Here is a 21225-nt window from a genome sequence, read left to right as displayed (position 1 = left end):
ACAAGAAATAGACAAAAAGCAGGACAGATAACTTGGTCAGTAAAACACCTGATATGCACTCATGAGGTCCTGAGTTTGATCCTCAGAATCATGTAAAATGCCAGGTATGATGGCATATGTCTATAACCCTAATGATTTGGAGATAAATACAGGTATATCCCTGGAGCTTATTAGCTACTATAGCAAACTTTTGAGCTCCAAGATCAGTGAAAAACTCTTTCAAAATAAGAGTCAGACCTCAGTAGAAGAAAACACCCAATTCCCACTTCTGGCCTTGAGGGATGTGCATGCACATGTACACACAGCATATGTTCATACACACAAACATGTAATTACATATACATTATATACTTATAGATAAAAGAGAAAAAAAGTAAATTTAAATGTGTGAATTTTTTTGGGAGGGGGTAACAAAATTCTTTATTTGAAGAAATGGTCCAAATTAAAAGAACTAAAGCCCATATTTTGGTGCGACTTACAGAAAATATAAAGGCAGACCGACATGTATGCACTGCCTCAATGACCAGTGAATGCACATGCTTTGGAGAAGTCATCCTTAGCTTTCACTGTGCCCTAGAGAGTGCTTGTCGAAGAGACATTCTGCCAAGCCAGATTGGGGTCTCCCATCTTGTTCAAGTTGGTCATGTGGTCACCCAGTTCTTTGATGGATTTCACCTGCTCGTTTAGGAATGTGTCTCAATGAATCAAATAAGCAGGGTCATTTTTGTCAGTAGCCAGTTTGTGAAGTTCCAGTAGTGACTGATTTATACTCTTTTCCATATTCAGTGCACACTCCAATGCTTTCAGTCCATTCTTGCAGCTATAATGGTCTGGTTTGTTGATATCCTGCAGGAAGATCTGGCTACCTCTTGTTCTGCAGCATCACCAGTTTCTCAGCGTGATCCTGAAAGAATTGAAGATAACCAGGGCTAACTCCTTTTTGTTTCTCAGACTCTATCTTAAGTTGATGGTTCTTAGAATGACTTAGCCCCCACCTTTGGGTTCCAAGAAAAAACACCTGGTCCTCTACCCTCCCACCATGTTGTCATAAATACCACAGAATGTGTTAATGGGTCCTCCACCCAGCAGGCTATGGAACAAATATCTTGCAGTTTGACCAGGTGGCACACAATAATCAGCCTAAAGGTCACTTCACTTGCTGAACCTCTCCCTACCCAGTTTTACCCACCATGTAATGCCAATGCTTAGAATTCCCAGCTTGCGGTTTTTCCCTTTAAAAACTAAGAGCTGGAGAGGACAGGGTCTCCACAAAGAGAGCAACAGAACAAGAAAATTTGAACACAGGGAACTTCCCAGAGACTCATACTCCAACCGAGGCACAGATGTAGCCCAGGGCAGTTCAGTGTCCAATTGGGTTACATAGTAATGGGAAGAGGGACTGCCTCTGACATAATCTGATTGGCCTGCTCTTTGATCACCTCCCCCTGGGGGGGAGCAGCCTTACCAGGCCATAGTAGAGGACAATGCAGCCACTTTTGATGTGAACTGATGGATTAAGATCAGAAAGGAGTGGAGAACCTCCCCTATCAGTGGACTTGGGGAGTGGCATGCATGCAGAGGGAGGAGGGAGGGTGGGATTGGGAGGGGAGGAGGAAGGGGCATATGGGGGGATGCAGAATGAATAAAGTGTAATTGATGAAAAATTAAAAAAAGGGGGGGAAAAAAACTCTGACCTGGAGGGGATAGGAGCTCCACAAGGACAGCAACACAACTAAAAAAAATCTCATCACAAGGGTCTTTACTGAGACTGATACTCCAACTAAGGACCATACATAGAGATAACCTAGAACCCCTGCACAGATGTAGCCCATGGCAGCTTAGTATCCAAGTGGGTACCCTAGTAAGGGGAACAGGGAATGTCTCTGACATAAACTCAGTGGCTGGCTCTTTGTTCACCTCCCCCTGATGGGGGAGAAGCCTTGCCAGGCCACAGAGGAAGACAATGCAGACAGTCCTGATGGGACCTGATATGCTAGGGTCAGATGGAAGGAGAAGAGGAACTCCCCTATCAGTGGACTTGTAAAGGGGCAGGGAGAAGATGAGGGAGGGAAGGTGGGATTGAGAGGGAATGAGGGAAGGAACTACGGCTGGGATACAAAGTGAATAAACTATAATTAATATAAAAAATTAAAATAAAAAATACAACTCTGCCCTCCTGAGACTCAAGGCAGCTCTTTCTAATCTGCTGTGTCAGGGACAATTCACTGCCTGAGCTTAAGCTTGAAAAAAGCCCTTGTGTGTTAGCATCAGACTCCTGGTGTTCCTGGTGATCTCTTAAGGGGTCTCTCCATCTAAGCATAGCATACCCTCTCTCCATGGGATTGGTGGAGAAAGTATTTGGCAAAGTTCCTCAGAGCTACATCATCCAGTTCAAAGTAGCAAGACATAAACATAGACGTGGGAGGCATATAACTCCAGGTTGATCTGGTGGTTGATGGCAGCCTCTCACTCCTGGTAGTAGTTCTGGCGCACTAGCAGAGGATACAGGGTGGTGGCTGGGAATGCTGGAGTGGTGGAGCATGAGGTTGTAATGGGCTCAGGCTCAGAGGGTTCGACTGGTTATAGGGATCGAGCACCGGGTTCCATTCAGGCACTATTGAAGCAGGAAACTCAGGGTGAGAATGTCTATGTGTGAATATTTTAATGATATTTACATAATAATGATGCCCTAACTCTAATTTTTGTAAACATTAAGAATACTAAAAAGCTAGGGTCAGATAGAGGGGAGGAGGTCCTTCCCTATCAACAGACTGGGGAAAGGGCATGGGGGAGAAGAGGGAGTATCAGTGGGTCTGGGAGGAAACAAGAGGGGGGCTGCAGCTGGGATACAAAGTGCATAAATTGTAATAAATAAATATATAAATAAAATTGCATTTAAATTTAAAAAGAATACTACAATTTTTGCCAGGCACAGAGGCACATGCCAGTATTTCCAGCACTCTGGGAGGCAGAGGCAGGTGGATTTCTGTGAATTTGAGGCAAGCCTGATATATAAAGTGAGTCCAGGATAGCCAAGAACACAAAGAGAAACTGTCTCGAAAACCAAAACAAAATGAAAACAACTACAATTTTCCATTCAATAAGCAATGAGACTATTTAGGCAAGTAGCTGTATTTTGGTCCAGTGTTAACCAATGAAGGACATAGCAAATAAAACAAGTAACATGGACGGTGTTAATGAGACATTCTGTCCTATCAATACATAAACAAAATTTTAAAGCCAGAAATCACTTTTGAATTTTCACTTTGAAATGATAGAAAAAGTCAAAAAAGTTTGAAGGTTTCAGAGTATTCTAAGTTTTCTGCTTTAGAACTTTCCTTTGAAGTGCTTTTTGTAAGGCTGCAAATTAATCTAGTGCTCTTACATCAGTGAATAGTGTCTCTCTCTATGTGTGTGTGTGTGTGTGTGTGTGTGTGTGTGTGTATAAGAGAGAGAGAGAAGCTCAAAAGCTATGTCTTCTTAATTCATTTTGCCTCAATGTTTCGTCTAAAACATTTAAACTTTAAAATATCTGCCCAAATATGACAGTATAGATCAAGTTAAAAATACCCAAGTGATTTATGAGTTTGACAATTAAATTTTCTGCCTCCGTGGTGGGCTCTTTGACCACCCCATCCCCTTGAGGTGGGAGCAGCCTTGCCAGGCCACAGAGAAGGACAATGCTGCCAGTCCTGATGAGACCTGATAAGCTAGAGTCAGATGGTGAGGGAGGAGGACCTCCCCTATCAGTGAATGGGGTGGGGGACATGGGAGGAGAAGAAAGAGGGAGGGTGGGATTGGGAAGGAATGAGGGAGGGGGCTACAGCTGGGAAACAAAGTGAATAAATTGTAATTAATATAAAAAAAATTTAATTAAAAAAATTTCCTGCCTCCCATCATGGAAATTTTCCCAAAAAAGAATGGCAATCTCTTTTTGGAAATTGACTGGTAGAAAAATATGTTAAAAATACACAGACAGAATAATCTGGGGAATTATGTGGGCATGGTTGAAGAAGTGTAATCAAGCAAAACTAATCAAGAATGAAAATATTTGATGTATGTCTAAAATAATACTAATTTACAGTGTTATACAGCTTCATTTCTATCATTCCTGAAAGAAGCCAAGAAAATTTACCAACTTAAAAGAAATTTAAATTCTATCAGATGCTGTAAAACACTATCTTTTGAGAATAATGGCTGTCATCTCATCAGGACATCTATGGTTACATACAAGGGATGTATCTTGTTGGATGTTCGGCTTCCCTCATAGACACTGGGGGTGAAGTGGATTGTTGCATTCTCACCTGAGATTTGGGCTGCCCCTTCCTGCAGCTCCTGGCCATTTATTTATTAAGTGGCCTTCTGATCTTGGAAAGTGTTCCTCATATATATATATATATATATATATATATATATATATATATATACTGTGGGAGGTTACCTGAAAGAGGTACTTTACCTGTATAGCAAGGTGATCATTCAAGATGGAGCAAGATACCTCAGTGTAGGGGCCACTTTGGGTTCATCCACACTCCTGTAATTCCCCACTCATGCGTAAACCCAGTAAACTCCAATTCATTTATTCCCAAACTGGGACATTTGTGGAATTATGTTTTGGTTTGTATTCAGTGCATTATTTATGAAGAAGAGGTAGGGATTTGGCAACATCTCACCAGGAAAGAGTTCTCACAGCATATCTGTTCACTTAGATATTTCCAAAAGGTTTTTCCATTTTGTCTTTTTCCCCCTTTTTTGTCTGTTTTGTTTAAATGAATTTATGTCTGTTTTGTTTTTTGAAGATCTCATGATTCCAGCTCACACTGACTCCTAACTTGTCATACTCTTACCTCAGCTTCTCAGGTACAGGGTTTATATATATTCACCACTGTTCCGAGCTTCAATTACTATTTTTGATAGAAGAAATTATATTTCATCACTTGTTTGTCTACAGACTGTTACTGATTCTCTGAAGCATCTTGCTGTCTCTGCTCCTGTGAAAGATTTACCTTTTTGAGCATTTCCACTTTGAGTTAGAACTCTAACTTCAGAAAAGTGAAAATGAGATTACAATCCTGATCTTGTAAAATTTGAGTCAAATTAACAATTTCCCAAGAGTTTGTTCTGTTATGGAAGAGCTGGAAAATTATAAAAGTGGCAAGAAATTTTATTTCTTATGTAAAAACGGCTTTTATTTGTCAAGAATCAGCTGAGTTCTTACCTTCCACCTCTTCAAATTGTCCTACTGAGTGAGGTCGCACATTTATAACATTTCATTTATAAAATATAAGCATTTTGATACAACAAACTGTTCTTCTTAGCTGTATTTACTAATACAGCTAAGAAAAACTAAGTTAGGAAAATGTTTCCTATTTAATTTTCTTATTTTAAATATCTCACTTTATATAAACCTCATTCCCAAAATCAACCATTTTCTGTATGCTATTTTTGAAATCTGTTTTGAATCTGTTTGAATTCACGGTTTTGCCCTTTCAATGAGACATAGGATAGTTTGAAAGTTTTTGTCATATCAATAAAAATAAGCCTTGTGCATGATCAAGCCAGACGAAATCTTAATATGTGGACAAAAAGTCTCACCCCTATCATCAGCTATTGGCAATTGATAGTTGCTGAAAGAAGGAGATAGCAACAATGTTCCAGTGGGAGGCCACACATTCAAAAATATATGTGCAGCACAAACTAGACTTTATTTTTACGGGACAAAAGGACACAAAGTTTTGTGGGTAACAAAGAAATGTTGATCTTAGTGTAATGAAAGGGGCGGTAAATATGGTCAAAATACATTGTACTCAATTCTCAAAGAACTAATAAAAACAAGCATTTAACATGTGTTCTTAACTTGATGTGTTAAATATTCTTGAGAATGTATAATGTGCAAAGCATTCTACCCAGAATCATATGCATCCCAGAGATGAAGTAAAAAATGCAAACCACAAATTAAAAGTTCTGAAAATGTATATGTAATTGACTAGAATGGGTTCAAACAGGGATGTGTAATTGAATAGAGGTATACTACCTACCTCCAACTGGAGATAAAAAAAAGAAAAAATAAAAAAGAGAAATAAGAGAGAACTCTTGATGATGTAATATTTACACTCTTCATCTAAAAATAGTTAGAAAAATAAAAGTAAAATCTAGCAGCTTGAACCTGATTCCATGTTTTAAAAAAAATGGGGAAAATGAGTTAAGATAGAGAAAAAAAGAGTTACAAGGAACATGGGGTTAGATCTAGGCAAAGAAAAGCAATTTGTGGTAATTTGGACTGACAATATGCTTAGCAGTGTGTATTTGTCTTAATTAAGAAACAGGCTTTGGAGCATTTTGACAGGAACGAATCAGTTAGAGAGGATGGCTATATGAGCACTGTATTGGCTGGAAAACGGAAGATTGGAGCCAGAACTGTTGCTTTACAAGAATGGAATTCCGAAATTTCAAGGTTATCTAACAAGAAAAGAAAACCTTAATTTAAGCAAATGTGTTTGCTTGTTTTTTTGTTTTTTGTTTTTTTTCCAGGATCTGAGGACATACAGATCTGGAATGTCCATAATACTTCAAAGCCAGGCAGAAGCAAACAGATATCTGTGAGTCTGAGGTCATCCTGATCTACATAGAGAACTCCTGAACAGTAAACACTACATAGAAACACCCTATCCCAACCACTTCTACCCTGCAAGAATGCTTCAAAATGTTCAGTATTGTTTAACTGTATTGAATATTTTTCTTAGGCAATTTACAGCATCCCTGTCTGATATTTCACATTTTGGCACTGGTTGTGATGCGAATGTCCACACACTAAAATAAAAAATGAAATAAAATAAAATATTTTACTTACCATCTTCAGTGCATTTATTAATCACCTTGATTGTTTGTTGTAAAAGAGAATGTCTTGGTAGGAGAATCTGTGATTTAAAACAATACTGAGAATATGCCCATCTGTATAATGGATTTCTCTCTATATTGAAGATATGGCAATATCTGTGAAGATATACCTCCCTATACTGAAGATAATCCTTCTATTTGCATCTGAATTCCTCAAAAAGATCAGCATCAAGGAACTATGAATGGGACAATTTATGTTAAAAATAAGAAACTGCTTTCATTATGTTTAGGAAATTTAAAGAGTGATTTAAAAATAGAAGAAAACATTTTCTGTGAAAAGAATGATTAATTAATTAACTTTCTCATTCACTATTCAGTGCTTGCTTTAACAATAATCAAAGGAAGAAAGGTACAAAGGAACCTAGACTAGTACACAAGGTAAGGAAGTGCCTTTGTGAAAGATCCCTTTTGAGCTTGTTTACACTTTATCTATATACTCAAACAGCACCTATTAGGGTACAGCATAGCAATTAGTAAGTTATTAAAAGTACATATGATTATTCTTGTCCTGCGAGTCGCTTGTTATGTCGTCAAATAATGATTGACTAATATAGTATCCAACTCCTTTTCTTTTCTTTTTAACAATGTTTAATGCAAAGGCAATAATTCAGTACAAGCCATTAGAGGGGCTTACGATTTATTCATTTAAAAACAAGACAATAGGAGAAATGCAACAGGATGATTTTCCTGTTTTCAAAAGCTTTAAGATGAAAGGCTCATGGATAAGGTCATAAGGATCCATTCAACCAAATCCCATTTCTCTCACTACCAGTAGTTTATGCCCACCTCTTAATCTTAATACATATTCCTAAATTATAGCTAAGCATTTGTAACAACTTCAAAATGCTTAGAACCGGTTTACTTTCCAAAAACATCCTGGCTGCTTTTAAAACACATTTCTTTTTTAATAGAGGGGAACATTAATTGTAAAAAAACAACACTTATATTCCCAAACTCCAGATATGAAATATGTCACTCAAAGTACTAGACAGGCTCGTGATTTCCAAGTAGGACACTTATTCTAATGTGCGTTGAAGGACAATGGCAATGCTGAAGATAGTTATTATAACTATTCTATTTATTTGTAACATGGTAAAAATAATTAGTACACTTTATAAATTCAGTTGCATAAGGTACAGTGCCATTAATGTCATTAACATGGGGAATGGTATACAATTAAAAAAGAAGTAGATAGAATTTTTTCTTCTGTTTCAAACACTGCGCTCATTACATGACTTTATTTGCCCACACAGATCATTTACAAATATCAGGTCAATAAACTTCTAATATTCATAAAAATGTAGGATTGTTGCTATGTTACAAAAATTTTAAAGTATTATCTAAACAAGGATAGAATCAAACTGGAATGAAAGCTTAGGAATATCTAATAATTTTTGTTGTTGCTGCTGTTTTAACCTTCATACTCTTTGTTCCCTCTACTTCATCCTGAGGAGTTCCAGGCCCCATTCATCTAGGATCCTTTCCACCCACAAGATATGTCCACCTATTACTTTGATGAGGTATATTAAAAATGGTTTGTACAGTGAATTTAACATTCTTATTATCTCATCATTTGAGAAACTGAGATAAGGTTTCTTTGAATGTTTCTCCAATTATAATGATATTGCTATGGGTTTGCCATACCAGATTTTTATTATACTGTAAATAAAAAAAAATCTAAGTAAGTTTACAAGAACAGAACAGAAACAAGTTTCACCAACAGACTACAAGACATAAAAGAAATAATCTCAGGCACTGAAAATGTGATAGAAGAAATAGATACATTGGTCAAAGAAAATGTTAAATCTAAAAAAATTCTGGGAAACCTGGGACACTATGAAAAGATCTAACCAATGAATAATAGGAATAGAAGAAGGAGAAGAATTCCAGTTCAAAAACCCTAAAAATATTTTCAATAATTTCAGAGAATAAAAATTTTATAACCTAAAGAAAAAGGTGCCTATACAGATATTAGTGACATAGAGAACACCAAATAGACTAGAAAAAAGGCAGTCTCCTTGTCACATAACAATCAAAATGCTAAACATACTGAACAAAGAAAGAATGTTAAAAGCTGAAGGCATATAAAGGCAGACCTATTATAATTACACCCAACTTCTCAAAGGAGACTCTAAAACCCAGAATAGCCTGGACAGATGTCCTGCAAACTACAGAAAACCACAGATGCCAACCCAGACTACTATACCCAATAAAACTTTTCATCAACATGCATAGAAAAAACAAGAAATCCTATGATAAAGTCAAATTTAAATTAGATTTATCTTCAAATCTAGTCCTATGGAAGATACTTGCAGGAAATGTCCAACCCAAGGAGGTTAACTATAGCTACAATAAAACATAGGAAATAATAATAATAAAAAAAACTTCACCCAAGAAAAAACAAAAGAAAAGAAACACACACACATGCAAACACATCTACTCACATAAAGGCACACCACCAACACTAACAAAATGACAGAAATCAATAATCATTGTTCATTTTTATTTTTCAGTATCAATGGACTCAGTTCTCCTGTAAAAAGACACAGGCCAGCAGAATGGATGTGAAAATAGGATCCATCCTTCTGCTGCATGCAAGAAATACACCTCATCATCAAACATAGTCACTACCTCAGAGTAAAGGATTGAAATAAAAAAGATTTTTGAGGCAAATGGACCTAAATATCAAACTGTTATAGCCATTCTAAATATCTAACGAGGTAGGCTTTAAACCAAAACTAATCAAGAGATACAGAGAGAGACACTACGTACTCACCAAAGGCTAAATCCACCAAGATGACATTTTAATTTTTAACCTCCATGCCCCAAATACAAGTGCACTCATGTTTGTAAAAGAAACACTACTAAAGTCAAATATTGACTCTAACATATTGAGAGTGGAGGACTTCAAAACCCCACAATCACCAAAGAACAGGTCATCCAGCCAAACACCAAACAGAGAAATACTGGACATTATACATATAATATATATGTACATATACACACACACATATATATATACATATAACATTATACATATAACATATTTATATGACATATAACAGACATTATAAACCAAATTGACCTAAGAGATACCTACAGAACATTTAATTCACATAGAAAAGAAAAACACCTTCTCAGAACCTCCCAAGAACATCTCCAAAATTGACCATATGCTCAAACACGAAGCAGATTTCATCAGATATGAGAAAACTGAAATAACTCCCTGCATCTTATTAGACAAAATCAGATTAAAAGCTGGATTTCACAACAAAAACAACAGCAACAGCAGCAGCAACAGCAGAAACAACAGAAAGACTACAAATTCATAGAAACTAAAAAACTCTACTGAGTGAAAGCAAAAAAAGAAACAAAAAATAAATTAAGAACTTTCTAGAAATCAATGAAAAGGAATATACACCATACTGAAACTAATGGGACACAATGAAAGTGGTGGTTCAGCCCTAAGTGCCTACCTAAAATATTGGAGAGATCACATAGTAAAAACAACAGCATACCTGAAAGCTCTAAAACAAAAAGAAGTAATCATACCCAAGGACAGTAGATGGCAGAAAATAATCAAAATGAAGACCAAAATAAATAAGATAGAAACAGAACAATACAAAAAAAAAAATCAATGAAATAGAGCCTTTATAAGAAAACTCGCCTAGATTGACAACCCTTATCCAAAGTGAGTTCATGACACACAGAAAGATTATCCAAGTCAACAAAATCGAAATGAAAAGAATGAGATAATAACAGACAACAAGGACATTCAAAGGATAGTTATCCCATGCTTTAAACAGCTGTACTCCATAAAATTGGAATATATAAAAGAAATGAATATTGTTCTCAAAACATACCACTTAACAAAGTAAAATCAATATCAGATAAACAATAGACTTATAATCGCTAGTGAAATTTTAGCAATCAGGACCAGACAGTTTTAGTACAGAGTTCTTCCAGACTTTCAAATAAGTGATAATGGCAATACTCTTCAAATTATTTCACAAAATAGAAACAGAGGGAACATTGCCATATTCATTTTATGAGACCATAGTCATCCTACCCAAACCACACAAAGCTTTAATGAAGACAAAGAAATACAGACCAATTTCTCTTATGAACAGAGATGAAAAAGTTCTCAATCAAGTACTCACAAAGTGAGTCCAGAACACTTCAAATAGATCATCCACCCTGACCAAGTAGGCTTCATCCTAGAGATGTAGGCATATTTCTTTTTTTGATATTTTTTTTAATTTTTAAATAATTTTATACATTCACTTGTATCCCAGCTGTAGCCCTCTCCTTTCCCTTCCAATCCTCGCCTCCCTCCCTCATCTCCTCCCTGGCCCCTTCTGAGTCCACTGAGAGGGGGTGTCCTCCTCTCCTTCCATCTGGCCCTAGCTTATCAGGTATCTTCAGGATGGTTGCAATGTCCTTATCTGTGGTCTAGCAAGGCTGCTCATCCCTTAGAGGGGAGGGGAAGCTCATGAGTTCATGTCAGAAACAATTCCTGTCCCCTTTATTAGGGAACCCACTTGGATACTGAGCTACCATGGGCTATGTCTGAGCAAGGGTTGTAGGTTATATCCATGCATGATCCTTGGTTGGATAAACAGTATCATAGAAGACCCATGTGCTCAGATATATTTGGACCTTGTGGGGCTCCCTGTTCTCTCTAGGTTGCACTAATTCCTCCTTCTTTCAAATGATTCCCTACACTCTGCTGAAGGCTTGGTAATGGATCTCAGTATCTGCTTTGATACACTGCTAGGTAGAATCTTTCAGGTGCCTTCTGTGGTAAGCTACTGTCCTGTTACTTGTTTTCACCTATTTCCAATGTTCATTCCCTTTGTCTTTCTAGATAAGGATTGATCATCTTACCCCTGGACCTCTTCAATACACAGAAATGAGTCAAGTTAATATACCTATAAATAAACTGAAAGAAAAAAAAACTAACATCTCATTAGATCCTTAGAAAATCCAGCATCCCTTCAAGATAAGGTCTTAGAGATTAGGGGTACAAGGGACATTTCTAAACATAATATAATGGCCACTTATAGAAAGCCAACATCAAATTAAATGAAGAGAAACTCAAAACATTTCTACTAAGATCAGGAACAAGACAAGGCTGTCTACTCTCTTCATATATATTCAAATACAATGCTTAAAATTCTAATTATTTCTAATTATAGCAAAAGACAATTGAAGGAAATCAAGAGGATACACATTGGAAAGTCAAAATGCCATTATTTGCAGAGGATATGATAGTATATATAAACAACTACAAAAATTCAACCAGGGAACTCCTGCAGCTGAGAAACACCTTCATTGAAGTGGCTGGATACAAAAGCAACTAAAAAATGAAAAAGAATCAGTAGCTCTCCTGTATACAAATGACAAATGCATTAAAAAACAAATCAGGAGAACAACTCTCTTCACAATGTTTAAACAAAATATAAAATATCTTAGGCTAACCATAACCAATCAAGTGAAAGATCTGTATTATAAAAACTTCAAGGATTTAAAGAAATTAAAGAAGACAGAAGATAAAACGATCTCCCATTCTTATAGATGGGTAGAATTAACATTGTAAAAATGGTCATCCTATCAAAACTAATCTACAGATTCAATGCAATCCCCATGAAATTTTCAACAGGATTCTGTACAGATCTTGAAAAAATAGTACTTAACTTCATATGGGAAAAAAATAGAACAGGATAACTAAAACAATCCCGAACAATAAAACATCTTTTGGAGATTTCAAGTTGTACTACAAAGCTATGATAATAATAATAAAAAAAAACCTCCACAGTATTGACATAAAAATAGATGTTGATCAATGGAATTTAATAAAATGTCCAGACATAAATCCACACACTTATAGGACACCTGATTTTTTATAAAAACAAAAAAAATAAATAAATAAAAAGAAACATCTTGAACAAATTCTGCTGGTCTGTATAGATGTCTGCCTATACATAAAACCCGAGTCTAGTGGAAGAGAGAAGGGAAACTATGGTTGGGTTATAATATAGGAGAGAAGAATAAATCACATACTGAAATAAAAAAAAAATTAACAACAAAACTCAAGTCCAAGTGGATCAAAGACCTCAATATAAAACCAGATACACTAAAGTTGATAGAAGGCAAGTGGGGACAGTCTTGCAGACAATGGTAGAGGAGACAACTTTCTGGACAGAACATTGATAGTGTAAGCACTGAAATAAAAAACTAATAAATGGAACCTCATGAAACTGAAGTTTCTGTGAGGCAAAAAAATGGGAAAAAACATACACCATGTCTATAGCTGACACAGAGCTAATAGTCAAAACATATAAAGAACTCAAAAAAACAAATGTCAACAAACCAAATAATCCAACTAAAAATGGGTACAGGTCTAAGCAGAGAATTCTCAATTAAAGAATCTCAAATGCTTGAGAAACCCTTCAAGAAAAGTTTGCCATCTTTACCATTGGGGAAATGAAAATCAGAACTTCTTTGAGATTCCATGTTATACCTGTCAAACTGGCTAAGGTCAATAACACAAAGGATACTAATTATGAAGATTCCTCAGAAAATTGGAAATCAATCTATTTCAAGACCTAGCTATACCACTCTTGGACATATTCCCAAGAGATGCTCCAGCTAATCACAAGGACACCTGATCAATATGTCCATAGCAGATTTGTTCATAATATCCAGGAACTGGAAACAATCTTGATGTGCCTCAACCAAAGAATGCATAAATACAATGTGATACATTTATACAATGGAGTATTGCTCAACTGTTAAGAAAAGTATGACATCATGAAATTTGGATTAAAATGAATAAAACTGGAAAAAATTGGAAGATAACTAACTCTCAGAAAGACATATGTGATATATAAACGGTTACACATGGATATTAGCTGTTAATTAATCATACTACAATCCACTGATGCAGAGATGCTGAGTAACAAGGAGGGCAGTGGTTCTGAAACATATAGAGGCCTTTGTGGTGATGGGAATAGGAAGAGGCTTGCTTTTTTTCTGGGAGGGAGAGACTTTGGGAGTGAGGTGGGAGCTACATCCGAGGGAGAAAGGATGTGTTTGGGGAGCTTAGAGGAGTGGAAGGAGGGGAAGCTGCAGTCAGGATATATTATATGAGAGAAGAACAAATTTTAAAAAATTGAAAAATGTCCTTGTATAGTTGAATATCTTTTGGATATATGCCCCGGAGTCATATAGCCATATATTGAGGTATCACTATTCCTAATTGTCAGAAGAAGCACCATACTGATTTCCAAATTGGTTGTACAGGTTTACATTTCCACCAGCAGGTTCCCCTTTCTCTACAACCGCTCCATCATGTGTCCTCTCTTAATTGTTTGATCTTACCCATTTTGATGGGTATAAGGTGATTTGCATTTCCTGGATGACTAAAGAAGTTGAGCATTTCTTTAAGTGTTTTTCTGCCATTCAATATTCCTCTGTTAAGAATTCTCTGATTAGTTCTTACCACCATTTTTTAATTGGATTACTTGGTTTGTTGGTATTTAACTTCTTGAGGGTTTTGATTATTGGTTCACTTTATTTATTTATTTATTTATTTATTTATTTATTTGGTTTCTGTTTTTTCCTCATCTACATTCATAGCAGCTTTATTCATTAAGCCAGAATGTCTTAGATGTCCTTTAACTGAAGAATGTATAGAAATTGTGGTACCTTTACACAATGGAATACTACTCACTTAAAAACAAGGAAGTCATAAATTTTGCAGGCAAATGGTTGGAACCTGAGAAAATCATCCTGAGTGAGGTAACCCAGAAGCAGAAAGACAAACATGGTATATAATCACTTAAAAGTGGATATTAGACATACAATTTGATATCAAAATACTAAAATCTATAGTCCTAAAGAAACTAAACAACAAGGAGTACTATAAAGAAGAGGCTTAATCCTCATTCAGAAGGACAAGCAGGGAGACATCAGTAATAGGAGAAGACAGGGAACAGGACAGGAGCCTTCCACAGGGGACCTCTTGAAGACTCTATCCATCAGGGTATTGAAGCAGATGCTGAGACCCATAGCCAAGCTTTAGGCAGAGTGCAGGGAATCTTATGGAAAGGAGTGGGGGTGGGGCAGAAAGATCTGAAGGGATAGGTGCTCCACAAGGAGACCAACATAACAAAAAATTCTGGGCACAAGGGGTCCTGCAGAGACTGATGACTCAACCAAGAACCATGCATAGAGATGTAGGCCATGGGCAGCTCAGTCTCCAAGTGGGTTCCCTAGCAAAAGGAGCAGGGACTGTCTCTGTCATGGGCTCACTGGCTGGCTCTTTGATCACCTCCACAGAGACATAGGATCCAGACAGTCCTGATGAGATCTGATAGGTAGAGTCAGGAAGTAGACCTTCCCTATCAGTGGACTAGGGATGTGACAAAGGGGAGAGAAGGAAGGAGAAGGGCAGAACTGAGAGGAGATGAGGAAGGGACTGCAGCCAGAATCCAAAGCGATTAAATTATAATAAAAAATAATAAGAAGAAAACAAAAATTTAAAAAATCATAGGACTATCCAAATCTGCCACTGGCAGATTCTGGAATTGGTAGAGTCATTGCCATCAATTTAGTAACTTCTAGGCTCTGCTGGAGAGTTGCAGACCCATGTCATAGTGATGGTCTGAGTTAAACCCACTGAGTTTCATGACCAATTTAAAAAAATAAAAACATGCATATAATAGAAAATGCTGGTGGAGGAGGAAAAGGGATTGTTTGGAGTGAGAGAGAAAAAAATGTGTAGTGTGAGATGAATTATCAGAATACATTGCATAGATTTACTGTACATATTATAAGCTTTTAATACAAATGTAACAAGTTTTGTGTTCGTTGTTTTTCATATTGAAAATGTTCTATTGTTAAATACATGGTGCCTTAGGTGGATTTTTGATCATTTAAAAAACTGGTTAGGTTTTTGTTTTTTGGTTTTTGGTTTTTTTGGCTAGGATCATAAGTCCAAAGGAAGGGAATAAACAATTGTAACATCTTAATAATTTTTTTCCAAATGAATATGGAATAACTAAAGTTTTAGAAAACAACTAATACATCCACCACAAAACTAAGTAAAAAATAAACTGTTTTTTAAATTTTCCATGTATTAATATATATTCACCTTGACTACAAAATTATAATTTTCCTTATTTTATTTTAGAACAGTATATAGGCATAACACCAATTGATGAATATCAGACATTGCTGATTTTGTGTTTGCTTTAGAGCATAATTAACTGTATAATTATTAACTGTATAATCCAGCCTGGCCTCCTGGATTTCCTTTATAGTATTGCAATTTCAGCCATTTGCCAACATGCCCAGTCAGAAGAATTTATTGGTGACAATAAATCATCATTTGCCTCAGTTGTTGGTTTTTGCTGTTTTAAATATGTTCCTTTGTTTAAAATTGGATGCTATTAAATATCATTGAGAGAAGTATGGTCCTAAGGACTTGTAAAATACTTTCACAATCACACATGAATCCTCTTAACAGCACGTGTTCATTGTTACTAGTTCTTTTTCTAGACTCGAATCAGTCATGTTTAAAATGTAAACCCTTTGCTAATGGGGATGGAAGAATGGAGCAACATATCATTCATAAAGATCATTCAGAAAGGGTTTGCTACTTAGTATTGTCTACATTATCCTCTATTGACAACTCCAGCATTACTGGCTTGTGATTGTAATGGCTCATTCAAACATGCCAGGCATGATTCAAAAAATTGCTTTGTTGTGTTTTCTTACTTACAACCCTAAACTAATACTGGGTCTACTGTGTGAGATTGCATCATGTGAAACATAGAACCCCATTTTCATTCTGACAAGCACTCAAAAGTTTTCTCCTGCTCTTCTTCTACCTAAATCAAACCCTTTTACCTTAGCTGAGAGTAAGCCATTGGCCAGAATTTATTACATAGTAGTACCAAAGGCTTGTGAAAAACAAGAGTAGCATATGAAGTAAGCTTTAACATGCTTCCTACCAATACCAAAGGTATTGGAAAGGAAAATCTGATTCCTACAATGTCAAATCATGTAAGAAAGCAGGCTGTCTAAACAGACTAATTGAATTACTTTGTCTGGATAGCCAAAGAAAGATATTAATGAAAAATAATTTAATGATGCTTTTTTTTTTAACTTCAAAATCGTAAACCTTTGTCTTTGTTAAGGCTTCTATTGTTGTGATAGAACACCATGAACAGAAGTTACTTGGCGAGGGTAAGGTTTATTTAAGCTCACATTTCCAAACCACAATTCATCACTATTGGAAGTCAGGCCAAGCACTCAATGCAATGCAAGAAGTAACCTGAAGGCACAAACAATGGAGGAGTGCTGCTTACAAGCTTGCTTTACGTGGCTTGCTAAGCCTGGAGAGGTCTGACACCACTCAGGATGGACTGAGCCCTCTCTCATCAATTACTAATTAAGAAACTGTTCCACAGACTTTCCCACAGAACAATTTTTTTTTTGTGTATGTGGGGGGGGGGGGGCTCTCTCTTCAGTGGAGGTTACTTCTTCCAAAATAATTATCTTTTATCAAGTTGACATACCTAGCACAAATACCTAGCACAAATTTTACCTTAATACTAATTGTCTGAACATAGTCCCAGAGTGTAGTCGTGTTAATTCTGAGTGCTTGTGAAAACACCCCAGGAAAACAAGACAAAAGTCTTGTGAATTCATTTTCTCGAAAACAAGAAATTTTTCTTGGAATGTGTTTTTGTGTTCCTCCCAAAATCGGAGAATAGAAATGAGGTTACTTCATATTACTCATTTTTGCTTGCTGGTTTTATTCAAGCGAATGTGTAAACTATTCTTTATATACCTCTAGGAAAACATGTTTTTGCCACTTGTAGGTTTGTCCTCATGATTTTATACTGCTTGAACTCATAAGAATTTCACTCATGTGATCTTGTTTAGCAATTTAAGTATAAATTGTTTGAGACTCTAAATAAAGTTAGAGTTTACCTTAGTTTGCCTCATTTTATTGGCTCCATTCTTTCATGTCCCACTGCCTCTAGATTGGTGACACTATTAAAACATTTTATATTACCAAAAATAGACAACTGTAGGTCTTGTTTGCTTATCTAATTCCTTATATTTAACAATTGAACCAGACCTGAAGGGGACAGGAGTTCCACAAAGAGAGAAACAGAACCAAAACATCTGAGCCCAGGGATCTTTTTGGAGACTGATACTCCAACGCAGGACCATGCATAGAGATAACCTAGAACCTCTACACAGATGTGGCCCATGGCAGCTCAGTGTCCAAGAGGGTTCCCTAGTAATGGGAACAAGAGCTGTCTCAGACATGAACTCAGCGGCTGGCTCTTTGATCAACTCCCCTTGAAGGGGGAGCAGTCTTACAAGGCCACAGAAGAAGACAATGCAGCCAATCCTGAAGAGACCTGATAGGCTAGGGTCAGATGGAAGGGGAAGAGGACCTCCCCTATCAGTGGGCTGGGGGAGAGGCATAGGAGAAGCAGAAGAGAGAGTTGGAGGGTGGGGTTAAGAGGGGTCGAGGGAGGGGACTACAGCTGGGATACAAAGTGAATAAACTGTAATTAATATCTAAGACCAGTAAAATCTGAATAAAATAGTCAAAGACTTAATTTCACTACTGCCTTTTATGTATGATGCAGATAGCCATGATCGTTTTTTAGCACAAACCCATTAGTAAATGTCTGAGTCTACTGCAGACTCTGTTGTGCTCTCTCAGTTGTGACCACTACAGTTTCTTCGCATGACACCTATTGAAAGAAATAATGCACTCTAAAACCTGTAAAAGATTATTAACAAATGTATCAAGCTGGTGCTGGAGGGATGGCGCAGAAGTTAAAAGCACTGACTGCTCTTCCAAAGGACCTAGGGTCAATTATGAGCACCCCCATGGCAGCTCTATAAGTCCTGTTCCAGGGAATCTGACACCCTCACACAGACATACATGCAGACAAAACACCAATGTACATAAAATAAAAATAAATAAATTATTTTTAAAAATCTATTAAGCCATGAGAGACTCTTACTTCATTTTTCCTTGTTCCCCCTCTTCTTTTTTATTGAGAAAATATAAGGCCAATATATACTATATAAAATATATATGAGACATATATTATATGTAATACACACATATATAAGCATATATACACTATGTATCGAGATTTTGTCTTCTATCCTTTTTGTTTCAAGCAAATACTAAAGTATCTGTTTCACAATAAGTCTTTCTTTAAAAAATTCATGTACATAGCTACTGAGTGAAATAAAGATTTGAAGCAAGATCATTCAAAGACTTGATCTACTAAGTTCTGTCTAGCACTGTCAGTTTTGGCACTTCTTTGTCCTTACTCTCAGCTATTCAATTCATTAACAATTATGAAACTGAAATTCTTTATCCTTCAAAACCCAGTCTAAACCTTTCTAATATACCATGGGTCTTATACTTCTGTGCTTAATATGTTCTCTTCTGCTAAGCCTACATATCTCATTCTATTCCTACTGGGAAAAGAGCCATAAAAAATGGACTATTCCACAGTCCATTACAATCTTCCTATCAATTCCTAATGCAATTTACCTTTTGTTTTTGTTTTATTAAATTTTTATTTTTTATATTAGTTACAGTTTATTCACTTTGTATCCCAGCTGTAGTCCCCTTCCTCATTCTCTCCCAATCTCACCCTCCTTCCCTCATGCTCCCTCCAAGTTCAATGATAGGAGAGGTCCTCCTCCCCTTCCATCTGATGCTAGCTTATCAGGTCTCATCAGGACTGGCTGTATTGTCCTTTTCTGTGGCCTGGCAAGACTGCTCCCCCTGCAGTGGAAGTTGATCAAAGAGCCAGCCTCTGACTTCATGCCAGAGACATTCCCTGTTCCCCTTACTAGGGTACCAACTTGGATACTGAACTTGGTACCAACATGGATACTGCCATGGGCTACATCTGAACAGGGGATCTAGGTTATCTTCATGCATGGACCTGGGTTGGAGTATCGATCTCTGAAAAGACCCCTGGGCCCAGATATTTTGGTTTTGTTGCTCTCCTTGTGGAGCTCCTGTCCCCTCCATGTATTTTTATTGAACCCTTATTTCATAAGATTCTCTGAACTCTGCCCAAAGTTTGGCTGTGAGTCTCAGCATCTGCTTTGACACCCTATTGAGTAATGTCTTTCAAAGGCCCTCTGTGGTAGGCTCCTGACCTGTTTCCTGTTTTCTCCTTCTTCTGTCTGATATCCATTACATTTGCCTATCTGGGTGAGGACTGATCATCTTACCCAGGGTCCTCCTTCTTGCTTAGCTTCTTTTGGTATACAGATTTTAGTATGTTTGTCTATATTATATGTCTAAAATCCTGTTTTATAAGTGTTAATTCTATGAATGCCTCACATTTTTTTTCTTTTTTTTTTGCCTTTTGTCTCAAACATCTTATGCTGATAAAAATCTCTGTTGCATAGAAAGACTTATCTAACTCTCATTTCTGATTGAGATAGCACACTTATAGTAAAATGATGTGGTCAATTACTAAATCCTAATAATCCAGAATAGCCCACTTATTTTATAGAGAGGGAAAAAGTTAATGGATATTTGTCTTTTTTTTTAATTTTTATTTTTATTTATTTATTTATTTTAAATTTTTTATTTAACTTTTATTAATTACACTTTATTCCTTTTATATCCCCCCATAAGCCCCTCCCTGCTCCCCTCCCGGTCCCACCCTACCCCCCCTTTCTGCATGTATGCCTCTCCCCAAGTCCACTGATAGGGATTTTTGTTGTTGTTGTTGTTGTTCTTCTCAATGCAGTTTATTCAGGAACCTTGAACAATCTTCTGACCCTGGGGAAAGCCAGCCCACAGCTTAAATAGCCTCTGGGTAGCCAACACCAGCGTGCCTCGTGGGCAATGCAGATAGGTCCACATACACGGAAGCAAGTCAGATCCTCAGCCTTAGCCAAATATGGAGTTGTTTGTGACAGAGAGCACTCACCATCAGGAAGGTGGAAGGCGGAAACCAGTTCCATCTTTAAGGTGTGGCATTACGCAGCTCTCTACAGTTCCCCCTTTTTGTTTTAGATGCATCAGGCAAGAGTAGAGGTCTGATCTCTGATATTAGAAATAAATTGGGACTTTGTACCAATGTTCATTTAGGTGTCATCCACCCAAAGAGCATCAGACCCGTCTGATACCTTTTTCTCAGAGGCGGGATCTGGGGCATCAACCCGCATGCAATCAGATATGCTCTTCTCTGGGTCGACAGTGGCTGATCCTGAGTGCAGTGCTTAGCCTCGCCTCCTGAGCGTAAC

At 36.9% G+C, this 21225-nt stretch overlaps 1 pseudogene; it reads right to left on the bottom strand.

Annotated features, from left to right (window-relative positions):
• Positions 1 to 556: 556 nt before the first annotated feature.
• The window catches only part of LOC132652472 (ferritin heavy chain-like), a 36088-nt pseudogene continuing 15419 nt past the window's right edge, over positions 557 to 21225 (bottom strand).

This window comes from Meriones unguiculatus, chromosome 1 (assembly GCF_030254825.1).
Source record: "Meriones unguiculatus strain TT.TT164.6M chromosome 1, Bangor_MerUng_6.1, whole genome shotgun sequence".
In the NCBI taxonomy this organism is placed as follows: Eukaryota; Metazoa; Chordata; class Mammalia; order Rodentia; family Muridae; genus Meriones; species Meriones unguiculatus.
The sequence above is the reverse complement of the archived record's forward strand: the minus strand, read 5'-3'. Positions and strand labels throughout refer to the sequence as shown.